This window comes from Palaemon carinicauda, chromosome 10 (genome assembly GCF_036898095.1).
Source record: "Palaemon carinicauda isolate YSFRI2023 chromosome 10, ASM3689809v2, whole genome shotgun sequence".
Lineage (NCBI taxonomy): Eukaryota > Metazoa > Arthropoda > Malacostraca > Decapoda > Palaemonidae > Palaemon > Palaemon carinicauda.
Window position 1 is genome coordinate 71,305,799 of NC_090734.1, and position 15,047 is coordinate 71,320,845.

General features: G+C 46.7%; 1 protein-coding gene and 1 pseudogene across 1 annotated transcript in view; both read right to left on the reverse strand.

Moving 5' to 3' along the window:
- LOC137648565 (uncharacterized) overlaps positions 1–3,003 on the reverse strand; it is a 32,152-nt pseudogene extending 29,149 nt beyond the window's left edge.
- Ufl1 (UFM1 specific ligase 1) overlaps positions 1–15,047 on the reverse strand; it is a 267,931-nt gene that overhangs the window by 94,251 nt on the left and 158,633 nt on the right. The window lies entirely within an intron of this gene.

Sequence of the window (15,047 nt, forward strand, 5' to 3'; positions counted from 1 at the left end):
TCCCAAAGAGACAAACTGTTCGAGCGAGGAGAGGGTTCCCAGCAAACTCATCCAATCCCTCGCTGAGCACTTCTGTCTCTCCAAGAATTCCTGAACCTTCTCGAGGCACCTGGTCTGCCTCTCCTGGGAGGAAGAAGCCCGAAAACGAACTGAGTCCAGAACTATCACCAAATAAAGAATAGTCTGACTCGGTTCAGTCTGAGATTTCTTCTTGTTGATGACGAGACCCAGTTCTTGAGCCATCATGAAAGTCTTGCGTAGGTCCTCCAGACATTTCTCTTTCGATCGGGATCTTATCAACCAATCGTCCAGATATAGAGATACTCTTATCCCCTCTTGATGAAGCCATCCTGCCACATTCACCATTACTCTGGTGAAGACTTGAGGAGCAGTGCTGAGGCCGAAGCAAAGGGCCTTGAACTGGAAACACTTGCCCTGGATCATGAATCTCAGGTACTTCCTTGAATTTGGATGGATGGGGGTGTGAAAATAGGCGTCCTGTAAATCCAGAGACACCATCCAGTCCCCTGGATGTACTGCTGCCAGCATTGACTGAGTCATCTCCATGGTAAATTTTGTCTTTTCCGCAAAGACGTTCAGAGAGCTGACATCCAGAACGGGTCTCCATCCACCCGAACTCTTGGGCACCAGAAACAGGCGATAGTAGAAACCTGGGGAGGATAGTTCCAGAACTGGTTCTATTGCTCCCTTCTCCAGCATCTGGTCCACCAGGTCTAGTAGGGCCCTTTGTTTCACTGCATTCGAGTACTGAGCCACTAAGGCTAGAGGAGTATTTGAAAGCGGAGGCTTCTTCAAGAGGGGGATCTTGTATCCCTCCTCAATGGCCGAGAGAGACCAGGTGTCCGTCCCTCTTTTCTTCCAAGCCTGCCAAAAAAGTGACAGTCTTGCTCCTACCGCTGTCTGGAGGACTTGAACTTCACTTCTTGGAGAGGGATCTGAACGAACTTCTATTCGTTCTATCGCCCATCTCCTGCCTTCTTCTCCTGAAGTCCGTTCTCGAAGGAGTTCTACCTCGAAAGGGCTGCTGAAATTTCCTCTCCTCTCTTTTCAGAGATGAAGGAATTGCTGGTAAAGGCTTTCTTGCAGAGCGTGACAGGTGGTCTTGTGTGGCCTTTTGCGCAAGCGAAAGGGTAATGTCCCTGACAAGGGACTCAGGAAAAAGATGCTTCGAGAGAGGGGCGTAAAGGAGCTCAGCCTTCTGCGCAACCGTTACTGCACTGGAAGCGAAAGAACATAACAGGGCCCTCTTCTTCAAAACTCCAGCCGAAAATAGGAAAGCCAACTCATTTAACCCCCCCCCCCCCCCAAGAGCCTTGTCCATGCATGCTATAATACTAGTCAGGTCTTCTGTTTCCTCCAGTCGTTCGGTTTTCCTGGCCAGCGTACCTAGAGACCAGTCCAAAAAACTGAAGACTTCAAAGGCTCGGAAAATCCCCTTGACGAGGTGGTCAAGCTCAGACATGGACCACATTACCTTCGCCGAGTTAAGGGCGTGCCTCCTAGCAGAATCAACAATACCAGAGAAGTGCCCTGGGAGGAGGCAGGAACTTGGCCCAGAGGTTCTCCAGTCTCGTACCACATGCCCGCCTTAGAAGTAAGTCGAGCTGGTGGAAAAGAGAAGGTGGTCTTTACCGCTTGCCTCCGCTCCTTCAGCCAGTCATCAACTCTACTGAGAGCCTTCCTAGCAGAGATGGATAGCTTCATTTTGATGAAAGCAGACTGCTTTTTGGCCTTCTTCCTGCTGAACTGCGATTGAGGAGAACGAGGGGCAGCAGGTTGAAACTCCTCCCCATAAAGCTCAAGGAAGGAGCGAGAGAGAACCTTATAATCCCCAGCTGTGTTAGCAGGTTTATCTTCATCCTCTGAAACATCCTCAAGATCTTGTCCTACTTCCACTTCAGCGTCCCTTTGGGCTGAAGGTTCACCTGCATCTGAGAGAAGCAAATCGTAGGATGCGTCCTGTTGGTGAAGGCTGGATGCGTCCTGACCGCGAGAAACGCGTGCATCCTGGCGCCGCGCGCTGGAAGCATCCTCGAGGCGGTAGGCGGATGGGTCCTGGCGCCAAGAGCTGGAAGCATCCTTGTGCCGAGAGCTGCGTTCGTCCTGGCGTCGCGAAGCGGAAGCGTCCTGGAGAGGCAGGCTGGAATCATCCTGGTATCGCGAGCGAGAGACAGAAGCGTCCTGATGTCGAGAATCGCTAGCGTTTTGGAGGCGTGTCGATGAAGAAGAAGCGCGGTACCGCGCCTTAGACGTATCTCGCCACGGTTCCCTGGGAGAGGAACTTCGTTCCCTCTTTGAGGCCAATTTCTTAATAGGTAAAGAGTCGTCCTTACGTCTGTCCGATTGGGGGGAAGGACGGCTAAAAGCTTGAACCAAAGTAAACAGCTGCTTCTGCATAACAGTCATAAAAGACTTCGCGACTGCTGCTGGATTCTACGGTTCCGAAGGCGAGGGCTGCCGAGTAGCGCTTGTTGAAGGAGAAGGATCTCTCGACAGTCTCTCTTCACCTCCATCTCTAGGCTTTGGCCTTTTCACTGGAACGGCGTCCAAGTCGTCCTCAGAAGGACAAGGTTTGAGGCTATTTGATAAGGGAGAGCGAGCACGGGTCTGGTCAGTAGGGTTCCACCTCCTCTTGGTCGGTCTCGAAGCCTCATACTGCCATTTGCATCTGCGAGAGGGGCTCAAGGAGGACCCCATCAGTTCCGACACGCCTTTTCCATGGCGGTCAAGAGCAGCCTGGGAAGATGCAACAGGACTGTCTGACGTGACGGCTGACCGAGGATACGTACCTCTCACTCCCTTGCGGCCGTCGACGTACCTTTTCCCTTGGTCCTAGGAGCTTGGTAGAGGTCTAGACCTAGGGTAGTGACAGGTTCGTTCAGTCGCCACCTCCACTGCACTTTCACTAGCACTAATCACACTCTCACTCTTACCTTTCAAGGCTGAAAGTTGATCTTTAATAGCCTTCAACTCAGCCGCCATCCTGGCGTACCGAGGGTCATCCGTCGATACCGTTCCTGTAGAAGGGGCAGGAGTTACTACCTCAGGAGAAGGTTCAACTTCTAAACAGGAATTAATTAAAGGATCAATAGAAATATCTAAACTAACTTCACTAATAGATTTAGATTTAGATCTCGAAGCCCTCCTGGCTTTATCTAACTCTAACTTGTGCACATAGCGCTTCATATCTAACCATTCTTTCTCGCTTAAAATCTCATATTCCTTGCACCTTTTATCAAGCGCACAATCAAAACACCTGCAACCCAAACAGTGTGAGGGTCTACCGAAACTTTCGGTAACCTCACCTTGCATTCTTAATTTATACAAACACGAAAATTAAGTTTATCAGTCATATTAAACAAACAAGTAGTAACAGAATAAATACAAAAGCGATTGCCAAAACCCCAAGTCAATGTACACCAAAGAATAAGTCCGGTACAGCGACACAGGGAAAGCGAACGAAAAACTCCAACGGTGGACCAACGATGTTGTCAGTCCAACCAGCAGAGATGATCTGAGGAAAAGAAAACGGGAATGATTCCAAGTACCACCCTGTAAGGGTTGTTAACCACCTAACCGCACAACCACCACATGGCGGTTGCCGCGAGTTTTGAAAAATTCTGCCGGACGTCAGAGACTATAGCTATATATATATATAACTGCCAGGTAAGTTCTATTCATAAAATTATATAAATCTGTGTTATTCGTGCTAAATGTGCGCATAATCGTAATACGGCAGTGTGACCTTGAGATCGGCTGATGCCAACCGAAAGTAAATCAAAAGTATTTGTTGATTATTGATATGATAATGAAATTGAAAAATTAAACACAATAATGTCTAATGAAATATGAAGGCTTAATATTAAACTAAAAATTGAATACTGTATGAAGCTTTAAAATTGAACTGCCCATATGCGATTGCGAGAGCAAGCACACACACACACACACACACACACACAGAAAAGGGATTTTGACGTAGGGAAAATCTATTTCTGGGCGAGAGACCTGTGCTGCCCAGTGAAATGCTCCTTTTACATCATTTCTAAGGTAAAAACTGCTATGAATTTACCAGAGAAAGAATTGTATAGAAATGCTAGGTTGAACCCAGCTCGCTCACCTTAATAAGGTGTCGATATAATACTGGGGCGTGATTAAATCACAATCAGAGGTCTCGCACCATTTAGATATCTCCTGTCAATATCCCCGAACAGCGAGGTGCCGTTCAACATCCTAGTTCCGATCGCTACTACGAACGATCCCACCCACGTCAGTGACGTCATTCCTATAGCACCCCAGATGGGGCCCGGTAGGGAGGGACGGGTAGGTTCACTGGGCGGCACAGGTCTCTCGCCCAGAAATAGATTTTTCCTACGTCAAAATCCCATTTCTGGGCTCTGACCTGTGCCGCCCAGTGAAATAGTGCCAGAGAATAGGGACCCAATATGGCTAACTACCTGGGGAGAGAATAACACAAAAATAGCAATACATGGTGAAATTTAATAACAAAACAGGAGGGATATGGAATCCCGTAGGTACAGTGAACCCTCGCTACTTCGCGGTTCGACAATCGCGGATTCACCACTTCGCGGGGTTTTCCCATAACCCATATATATATACATATCGCGGATTTTCCGGAAAATTCGAAAATACCGCGAAATCTGAAGACAACCAAATACGATATTTTGTTACCTGTAATTCCATTAATACTGTAATTAGTAATATCTGCTCTTACTGATTGTTCATTGCATTACATATGATATATAATTCAGCACAGAAAGAAATAAAACACGAAAAGAGAATGTGATCATACGATAATTCAGTATGTAGTAAAATTAAATCGAACATGAAACGCAAATCAGATGCAGTCATACCATATTAGAATGGTGTGTACTGTAATGGATGTGCTTCTTTTCCATGAATCTTTTGTATGTATACGTACGTAGTACAGTACTGCATCCAATAATATTCTTTGTTGCAAAAATCACATTTCGAATACTGTAAGCGTACGAGAGAGAGAGAGAGAGAGAGAGAGAGAGAGAGAGAGAGAGAGAGAGAGAGGCGTAAAATAGCGTACGTAAATTTTTATTATTATTGTTATTATTATTATTATTGTTGTTGTTGTTAATAAAATTATTATTGTTATTATTATTAATCATTATTATTATTATTATTACTGTACAGTATTATTATCATTATTTATTATTATTACGGTATTGTACTTAATCTACGTACGTTCAGTATGCGCGGGGGCATCTTCTATGAGTAACCAACGCGCCATAGTACTGTAAGACGGGTTGTGATTGGTTCAAGCGCTGATAGATGACGAATCAAAACTCAAGTTTTGTTATCTAGCCTGTGATTGGTGTTTTGCCCGCATCTTCTACCCGCAGCATCAAAGTTCTCGCGGGGCTGCATCGTTCACTTTCTCTTTCCGCGTATTGCTGAGTAGACGTTCTTAAGTTTGTGAAGTTTAATCTGTGCTGTGTGCGACTGTTTTAAGTTGAACTTTTTGTTGAACTTTCTGTTACAATGCCTCCCAAGCGTTCTGCTTCTAGTAAGGCTGGTAGTGAGCCTAAACGCCACCGAAGGATGATGACGATAGCTGAGAAGGTTACGCTTCTCGACATGTTAAAAGATGGTAGAAGTTACGCGGCCGCCGGCCGCCATTTTGGCATCAACGAATCCACCGTTCGCTACATCAAGAAGGACGAGGCGAACATTAGAAAGACTGCTGCAATCACCTTTAGCAGATCAGCGAAGCGAGTCGTTACAACGCGTAATAAAACGATCGTACGCATGGAAGGTGCTTTAGCTGTGTGGATTGCCGACTGCCGGAAGAAGAACATAGCGTTGGATACGAACACCATCCAAACAAAGGCTTTGAGCTTATATGAGAATTTTGCTGCAAAGGAACCTAAAGACGACGACGGCAACCATGCTGAAGATGATGATGATGCAGATGATCCTCAACCAGGGACATCCACTGATTCCCAGCCTCAGAAACGTTTTTCCGCAAGCAAAGGATGGTTCGCGAAGTTTCAGAAACGCTTCGCCCTGAAAAGCGTTTCCCTGCATGGCGAGGCTGCTTCCGCTGACACTGCCGCTGCTGAAACTTACGTGAACCAGACTTTCAAGAACATTATCGCTGAAGGTGGATACAAGCCGGAACAAGTCTTTAATATGGATGAAACCGGCTTGTTTTGGAAGAGAATGCCGTCGCGAACTTTCCTGTTCAAAGAGGAAGCCAAAGCCTCTGGCTTTAAGGCATTCAAGGATCGCGTTACCCTCGTGATGTGTGGCAATGCTGCTGGATTTTTGTTAAAGCCGGGGCTTATTTATAAGTCGAAAAATCCTCGCGCTTTGAAAAATAAAAATAAGAATCTCCTTCCCGTGTACTGGATGCATAATCAAAAAGCATGGATTACGAAGATGCTGACCTCCAACTGGTTCCACCAGTGTTTCATCCCGCAAGTCCATGAATATCTCTTAGAGAAGGGCTTGCCATTCAAGATCCTTCTCCTTATGGATAACGCTGGTGGACACGCAACTGACCTGTCGCGTGAGGGCGTTCAGGTTGAGTTCCTGCCACCCAACACCACGTCATTAATTCAACCAATGGACCAGGGGGTTATCAGGGCGTTCAAGGCCCTCTACACGAAGAATACCTTGGCGGACCTCGTTGCGTGTGTGGATGCTGCCCAAGATGACGAGGATGAAGACTTCAACTTGAAGGCGTACTGGCGGCAGTACACCATAGCCACGTGCCTGCAGAATATTCAAAAGGCACTTCAAGAGATGAAACCTGCAACCGTAAATGCGAGCTGGAAGAAGCTGTGCCCCGATATTGTTTACGACGACAAGGGATTTACTCCGTCGGAAATCCAACACTCTGCAATACGGAAATCTGTGCAGTTGGCTGCCATAATTGGAGGTGACGGGTTTGGCGACATGACGACTGAAGACGTCGACGAGTTGTTGGACTGCCATTCCCAGCCCCTAACTGACGCAGTCCTCAAAGACCTGACGAAATCGGCAAGTGAGGAAGAGAGTGAGGGTACCCAGGAAGAGACCCAAGAAAATGTCGAAGAAACGGGCTTAACATTAGAACGGCTTGCCAAGTTCTGCAACCATATGAAGGAGGCGAAAGAAATGTTACAAGAGTGGGACGAGGATATGGTTCGCTCGATGCAATTCTCAAATAAGGTCGATGACATCACGACTCCCTACAGGATGCTCTTGGATCGAAAAAAGAAGCAGCGGCAACAACTTCCGATCACAATGTTCTTCCAGCCTCGCAAAAAAGAGCCAGTTCCTCCTGCTAGTACGCCTTCGGAAGAAATTGAAGAAGTTGAAGAGGTGTCCCAGGAAAAGACACCTCCGTCTGAAGAGACGTAAAATACTATCATTGACTGCACAGTAGAACACATCATCAGCTTCATCATCATCATTTCTACTGTGCAGCAAATTCATCTCCATCGTCATTCAAGTTTTTCTTGAACTTCTTTCGTGGTGAGTACAGTAACAATCTTTATTTTTTACTTTAACCTGTTTTATAGTTTAGTAATGTACGTACTGTATGCATTAAGTTAAAGGGAAGGTTTTAAAAGTCTACATGTTGTAACCTATCATATTTTTTTTGTTTAAAATTTACATTTACGTACGTAAAACAATCTCTCTCTCTCTCTCTCTCTCTCTCTCTCTCTCTCTCTCTCTCTCTCTCTCTCTCTCTCTCTCAAATTGTTTTCCTGCTTTGCTACGTACAAGTACTGTATAATTTATATTTGTAAGGTAACATACAGTATTTTGTAAATGCTTTTACTGTAAATACTGTATGTACTGTATCATTATTTATCACTATCATCATGCGCGTTAAATGCCTTGTTTGTTCTGAGCGTGGTTGTTTACTGAGCGTACACGCCGTCGTTTCAGGCGGCGTCATAAAGAAAAAGATTTCATTTGGAAGTCCTAAGAAAAATACGTAAACTAAAACATTGGTAATAAAAAAATCAACATACAGTACTGTATAATCAATATAATCGATGCAAAAACTAACCTATACGTACATATATGTGTACACTAAATGAGTTTGTTTCTTCATTATGATCAGAGATGAACGTAAACAAAACATTGGTTGCCATTTTTTATCGTGCTTTTTAGGTGTTTAGGAAACACATGATATAAAATCGCCTTTAATATTTGTGCCTGTTTTAGTTTAGGGTGCTGTAGTACATGCATTAAGTGTTCTGTACATTAAAGGGTGGTTTGTTAACAGTACTACGTACAAGGGAAGGTTTTAAAAGTCCGAATATACATGTTAAATAAATAGGTAAATATGCTGTCACTACTTCGCGGATTTTCACCTATCGCGCCCGCGTCTGGAACCTATCTACCGCGATAAACGAGGGTTCACTGTAAGTAATCAACAGAGTTATGAATGGTGATAATCAACTTGCAACTTGGAAAACAATTCAATAAGGTAACCCGTAGGTAAGTATTTAACATAGGTATGAATAGGCTAGTAATAAACAAATGGTAAACAATCCCATAAAGGGATGATAATAAAATCAAGCAGCAGAAACTGCGGATCCATAATAACATTCATAATATTAATAAAATAAAATAAAATCAGCTCGAGGGATTTTAAGAACAGATAAAATCAAAAACAATTCATAGAATTGATCATAAGGGTGTATGGCAAAGGACAAAACCAAACCAGGTAGGAACAATAGGAAAGCCAGGCAGGAGGGAAAGAGGATAGAGCAAGACGTTGTGATTAGGACTCAGAGCCTTCAGGAGGAACTACATTCCCAGCTGCTACTGTGGCAAATTTAAGAGCTTCTAAAGGTTTTAGGTAGTGGCGTTTAAAAACTTTAGGGGACTTCCAACCCGTATATTTTGTGAGCTCATCAAATTTCATATGATGGAAGAAGTTAATTGAAGTAGCAACAGCTCGAATATCATGGACATGTGGGAATGATTCAGGATTAACTTGTTTAATAAAATAAAGAATTTGTTGTCTGATTCCTTTAAGGGTAATGGTTCCTCCATTTTCTCTAATAAATAAGGGCCCTGTTCAAGTAGTGGAAGTTCTACTTAAGTAGGATTTCAGGGTGGTAACTGGACACAGGGATGGATCCCGAGGAAGTGGAACAATCTTCCAGGGAGACCACCTGTTTTGGGGTTCCTCATTTTTAGCCATGAATACTTTGTTAGGGGAGAGAAGGACCTCACCCAAAGGGAGAAACTCGATATGACCTGGGTCTCTAGACAAGGCCGACAATTCTGAGATTCTAGAGTCAGAGGCGAGGGATCAAAAGAAAAAGTGTCTTCCTTAACAATGCCATATAGTTACAGGATTCATTCAAAGTGTCAGAGGCTAGCTTTAGTTCATCGTTCAAGAACCAAGAAACTGCGCTAGGGCGAGTTGATGGTTTTAGTCTGGCGGATGAGAAGTATGAGTCCGTCAGGTCAATGTCAAAGCCGACATGGAAGATCTTTTTAAAGGCTGATTTGATCGTAGTAATCGTGTTGGCTGCTAGGCCCGATTCAAAGAGAGTTCTAAAGAATGTCACAGTTAGGTTCATCGTCATTTTCTCAACTTGTGAGTCTTTCAAAAACTTTGCCAGTTTCTTGACGGCTGAGTCATATTGACGGAGGGTGGATTCTCTTTTGTCTGATTCCAGGAATAGGGTATTCAGAGGGTCGATGTTTGCACCTTTTTGAGCTGCGAACTTCATGAAGTCCATAAAGTTAGGGCATTCAGAATCCTTGAGGAAGCTAACACATTGCGAGTTTGTACTACAGTACTTGTGTTAGTACAGGATTGGGTATCCGCCGGGGGCGGAGGCCTCGTTCCAGTAACAGGGGGAACCAGTTGCTCTTGGGCCAGTTGGGGGCTATCAGAGCCACTCGGCCTTTGAAAGATCTGAGCTTGTGCAACACTTTCAGCAGGAGATTTATCGGAGGAAACAGATAAATCGTCTTCCAAATGTTCCAGTCTAGTGACATAGCGTCCATGGCATAAGCCTGAGGGTCCAGGTTGGGGGCTTCGTAACATTCTAGTTTGCGATTGGATTCCGTCGCAAACAGGTCCACCTGGAGACCCGGGACCTGAGATAAGATCCACTTGAAGGATCGATTGTCCAGTGACCACTCCGACTCCAGCGGGGTCATCCAGGAAAGTGCGTCCGCCACCACATTCCGGAATCCCGCCAGGTGGACTGCTGATAGATGCCACTTGTATGATGTCGTCATGGAGAAAATCGCCAACATAACGTAGTTTATGTGGGCCGACCTGGAGCCTCCTCTGTTGATGCAATGGACTATGACTGCGCTGTCGACGACCAGTCTGGTGTGGAGATTCCTGGCTGGGCTGAGACGTATTAGAGTAAGGAAGACTGCCATGGCCTCTAGGACATTGATGTGCATTTGTAGAAATATCGGAGACCATAACCCTTGGACTTTCTTGTGTTGGGAGTAACCTCCCCACCCTGTTAAGGAGGCGTCTGTGTGAACGACGAGTCCCGGGGCCGGATATTGCAAGGGAACTGACTTGGAAAGATTCTTGACCTTCGTCCAAGGCTGCAGACTTTTCCTCAGGATTGGGGGAAGACGAGCTCGCCTGTCTCGACGTTTCTTGGTCGCTCTGGAGCGCCACACTCTGTTTATGTCCTTTAGTTTGGACTTTAGGATGATGTCTGTTACAGAGGCGAACTGTAAGGAACCTAGTATTCTTTCCTGGTTCCTCCTGGACATCAACTTGTCCCTGAGAAACTGTTTCGTGTTCCTCGCTATTTCCTTCCTTTTGGTTTTTGGCAGGCACAACGTATGGGAACTTAGGTCCCATTGTAGCCCCAGCCATTGAAACTTGGTCTCCGGAACCAGGCAGAATTTCTCGAGGTTGACCTGAAATCCTAACCGTCGAAGGAAGGAGAGGACCTTTTTCGTTGCCATATGGCAGTTCCGAACGTTGTTCGACCAGATCAGCCAATCGTCGAGATAAGCCACTATTTGAATCCCCTGGGTTCGAAGTTCCTGAATTACCGTCTCTGCTAATTTGGTGAAGATTCTGGGCGCTATGTTGAGCTCGAATGGCATCACCTTGAATGCATAGGCTTGTTTGCCTAGCTTGAAGCCTAGAAAAGGACGAAAATGCCTTGCTATTGGAACGTGATAGTAGGCATCTGAAAGATCTATGGAGGTGGTGACGGCCCCAAGGGGAAGTAGGGCCGCACCTGCGAGACGGTAAGCATGTGGAATTTTTCGCAACGAATGAAGGAGTTTAGACGAGACAGGTCCAGGATTACTCTTCGTTTGTCTGAGCCTTTCTTTGGCACGCTGAATAAGCGAGCTTGAAATTTTAAGCGATGTATGCTTTGGGTTGCGTTCTTTTGCAACAGATCCTTTGTGAATGAACTTAGCTCTTCCGTTGGGAGTTGGTAGAAACAGTTTGGTGGAGGGGGTCCCTGTATACAGCTCCACCCCAGACCTTTGGAAATTATGCTGGAAGCCCAATTGCTGAACTTTCAACGGTCCCGAAATTTGTATAGTCTCCCTCCTACCTGCAGATTCTCAATGGCTTGAGGATGATTTGCCGCCTTTGCCTCCGCGGAAAGCCTTGCCTCGGTAGGAACCCCTTCCGCCACCTCGGCTACGAAAGGCACCTCTGGAGCCTCTGTGGCGCTGGTAGCCTTGGAAAGAACCTTGTGATTCGTAAGTGGGGTTAAAGGCGGGGGAGGCAGCAAACGAAGTCGATGCGACTTGTGTTTGAGGGACCAACACATACTGCTGTTGGGGTTGGCCCTTAGAGGTAGAAGGCTGGGAACCTTGTGAAACAGGGACAGATTGAACCGGGACAGGTTGTACTACTTGGAGAGGCTGTCTGAACTGCGAGGAGTGGAAGGGCCTCAACCTCTTCCTGCCATGAGCTGGGGTACCAGTTGGTTCATATTTCCTTTTGGGGACTAGGCCCCACCTAACCTTGAGGCTTTGGTTAACTCTAGCTGCCTCGCTGAGAACAGTGTTAACCAGGTCCTCCGTGAAGAGGTCCGGACCCCAGACCGGGGCTTTGATGAGCCTATTGGGTTCGTGTCGAATAGTAGCCTTCGACAATACATGTCGTCGGCAACGGAATCTGGCATTATGGAAGTCATAAGCGTCAACCAACAAAGTTTGCAAGAGTGACTTCGTGAGGACCTTAAAGAGAGGTTCCTCATCGTAAGTGGCAACGGTCATTTCTGATAGAGCTGCAGAGTTAATGGAGCTACTGAGCCTACACCGGGTCTCAAACTCTATTTTGATTAGGGACTCCGGTAGCTTGGGGAGGCATTCACTAAACTGCGTTGAGGCACAGTCCGGGCTCAGTTTGCCTACCGTGAAGGTAGCCGGGGCGTTCCGCCAGCATTCATGATCACCAGGGAAGAGAAGGGAAGTCAATTCCATCTCTCGAAGGTGAGGTAAGGGCTTCTCCTCCTTGGTAGCCTGATAGGCGATCTCCATGATTTTGGTTGTGCATGGAGTAGGGGTATGCTCGTCGATCACAAACATTGTGTACGAGTTCTTATGGGGTGTGAGCATTGTGTTCACACAATCCCACTCGTTAAAGGCGCGGACCAAAACAGACTGGGCCTGTTCCTTGGGGAAGATCACAGTCTCCTTAGGGACTTTATCTAGGCGGATCAGAGCCTCATCAGTCAAGCGGGCGAAGTCGGGAAAAGGAAATTGCAGACCCGGCGGGTAGAACTCGAAGTCTTCAATCGGTCGAGTTCCGAAACCTTCGATGGACAACATGCCGTCCGAGAGGGGGGCATGTAGAGCTAACCTCCAGGGGTTACTCTTGGTAAACGGTGGGAGCTTAGAGGCGTCGGGGATGGCATATTGCTGTTGTGGCAGCCCCGAACGCATGAGTCCCTGGACTAGATTCTCGACGTTGGCAACCCTTTCTTGCTGCTGCTGCAGTCACAATGGCTTGTTGTGTGTGGGAAGACAACATTGTCTCAAAACGAGAAAACAGCTTCTCCGAGAAATCTACCGGGTTAAATGGTTCCGCCGGGGGGGGGGGGAACGGATGCCGAAGCGGAGACCGGTCCTTGAGAAGTCGATGGCACGGCGACGGAGTCTTTAGGGACTCTAGTGGAGGAAGATTTGGTCGACCTCGGTGGTTTCGAAGACTTGTGGGTCTTATGCAAAGGCCTGCAGTGAGCCTTAACCTTGGGGATAACAGACCGGGGCTGGAGATCAGCACCGGAAGTCCCCGGAAAGCCTTGAAAGGAAGATTGGGCTTAAGTGGAAGAGAAAGGCGGGCTGAGGAGAGGAATCTCAGTCCGGGACCCACCTGACTCACCTATCTCCCTACCTGTGTCGGGTTCTTCAAGAACCATGGGTTCTACGTCCAAATTAAGGGTTGCAACGTCTTCAGTTATCGTCCCGCTCGTCTCTTCTTGGTCCGGGGCCAATAGCAGGGATTCGATATTTTCGATGATGGGGTCCGCCAACTCTTTGGGGACCGCAGCTGATGTTTTTGCATGCGGATAAAGGAGGGAACCCCATTGCTCAGATAAGATGTAAGGTTGCTTGGCCTTCACGTTCCGGGCAAAGCCGCCAATCCAGACCTTGAGGGTTGCTAGAGCCGAAGTCTTAGCAGGCTCGGAGCTCTGAAAGAGAACAGACTATCAGTGAAGGTAAGGAATATTCATGCCGAAGATAAAGGAAGAAGATCAGGAGCTTCTGAAACACGAAGCTGTAGTAGAGGGCATGCGAGGAGCAAATAAAAATGATGCAATTAAAATTAATTAATTTTAATTAATTGTAACTCCACTTACCAAGTCTGTAATATGGCTAAGAATAATTCCACTTACCGAGTCAGAGGTTAAAGTGGAGGCCAGCTTGTAGCATACTACACAATTGTCCGGATGCCAAACAGTCAGATCATCCACCAGGACAGCACAGTGGGCATGTGAGCGACACACATCGTGGCCGCAGGGTTGGCTAAGGACCGCCGAGCATGCCGTCATCGAACAGCGTACTGTCTGTAAAATAAAAGATACATGAGTATCCCGTAGGTAAGCTGGAGGAGCCTGGGGGCTCCGGGAGCTTAAAATACACCGCTATAGCGGTAAATAAATAAACTTAAACTGTAGAGTAATACAGATAAGAACAAGTCAGTCCATAATCGTGATCATACACGGGGGGGGGGGGGGGGAGTCGAGAACAGGGGATTATATATATATATATATGTGAATATATAAATGAGATTAATCCTAGTGGTTAAAGGTAACGTTGGCTCCGGGGAGACAACTGAGAGGGGGGGGGGGAGTCGAGGGTCAAACACGCCGACGGCACAAGGAACTAATCAAACTCGACATGGGGATAAGGCGAAGGCTACGTCCGGGGATCCCGTAAGGAAATATAATGACACGTGGAGTCCGTGAAGTGCGGAACACCATATGAGGAGGGAGAAATGGAGGGATCTGTAATGGGTCCGTGAGGTGCGGGACCGGGAGGAAGTAGCAGGAATGAAATGTGTATAAATATGGATATATACACAACATAATATCCCAGACCGAGCCGGATCCCTCCCGCCTACCGATGGCCAATCGAGGCGGCGGGGAGAAACAACTACGGAAGGGTAGGGGAAAGTACTGTAAAAATAATGTATAACAAGCCTCACACACGATCAGGGTCCGCCCGGGACGGAGCTAAGCGATGTCCCCAGAGGGGATATAGGTAACACAAAAAGCTGACTCCGAGACTCAACATGAGAGCGAGTGATGGCATCCCTGGAGTGGGGGTGACGGGGCGGAGGAGGGGGGGGAGGCTAACGAGTGGGGCAGAAGAACAGGCGTACCAACCTGAACGGAGACCCACGACAAAAATGATCACATGGAAAGACTAGGATAACGATATAACAATATAACTGATATGGTAATATAATGAAAAAAGGGAGGCATGCTGGACAATAATGATAATAAATGTGAAATAGCACGAAGGGACGAACGGAGAGGCAGGGGAAGACCGAGCCTAACAGC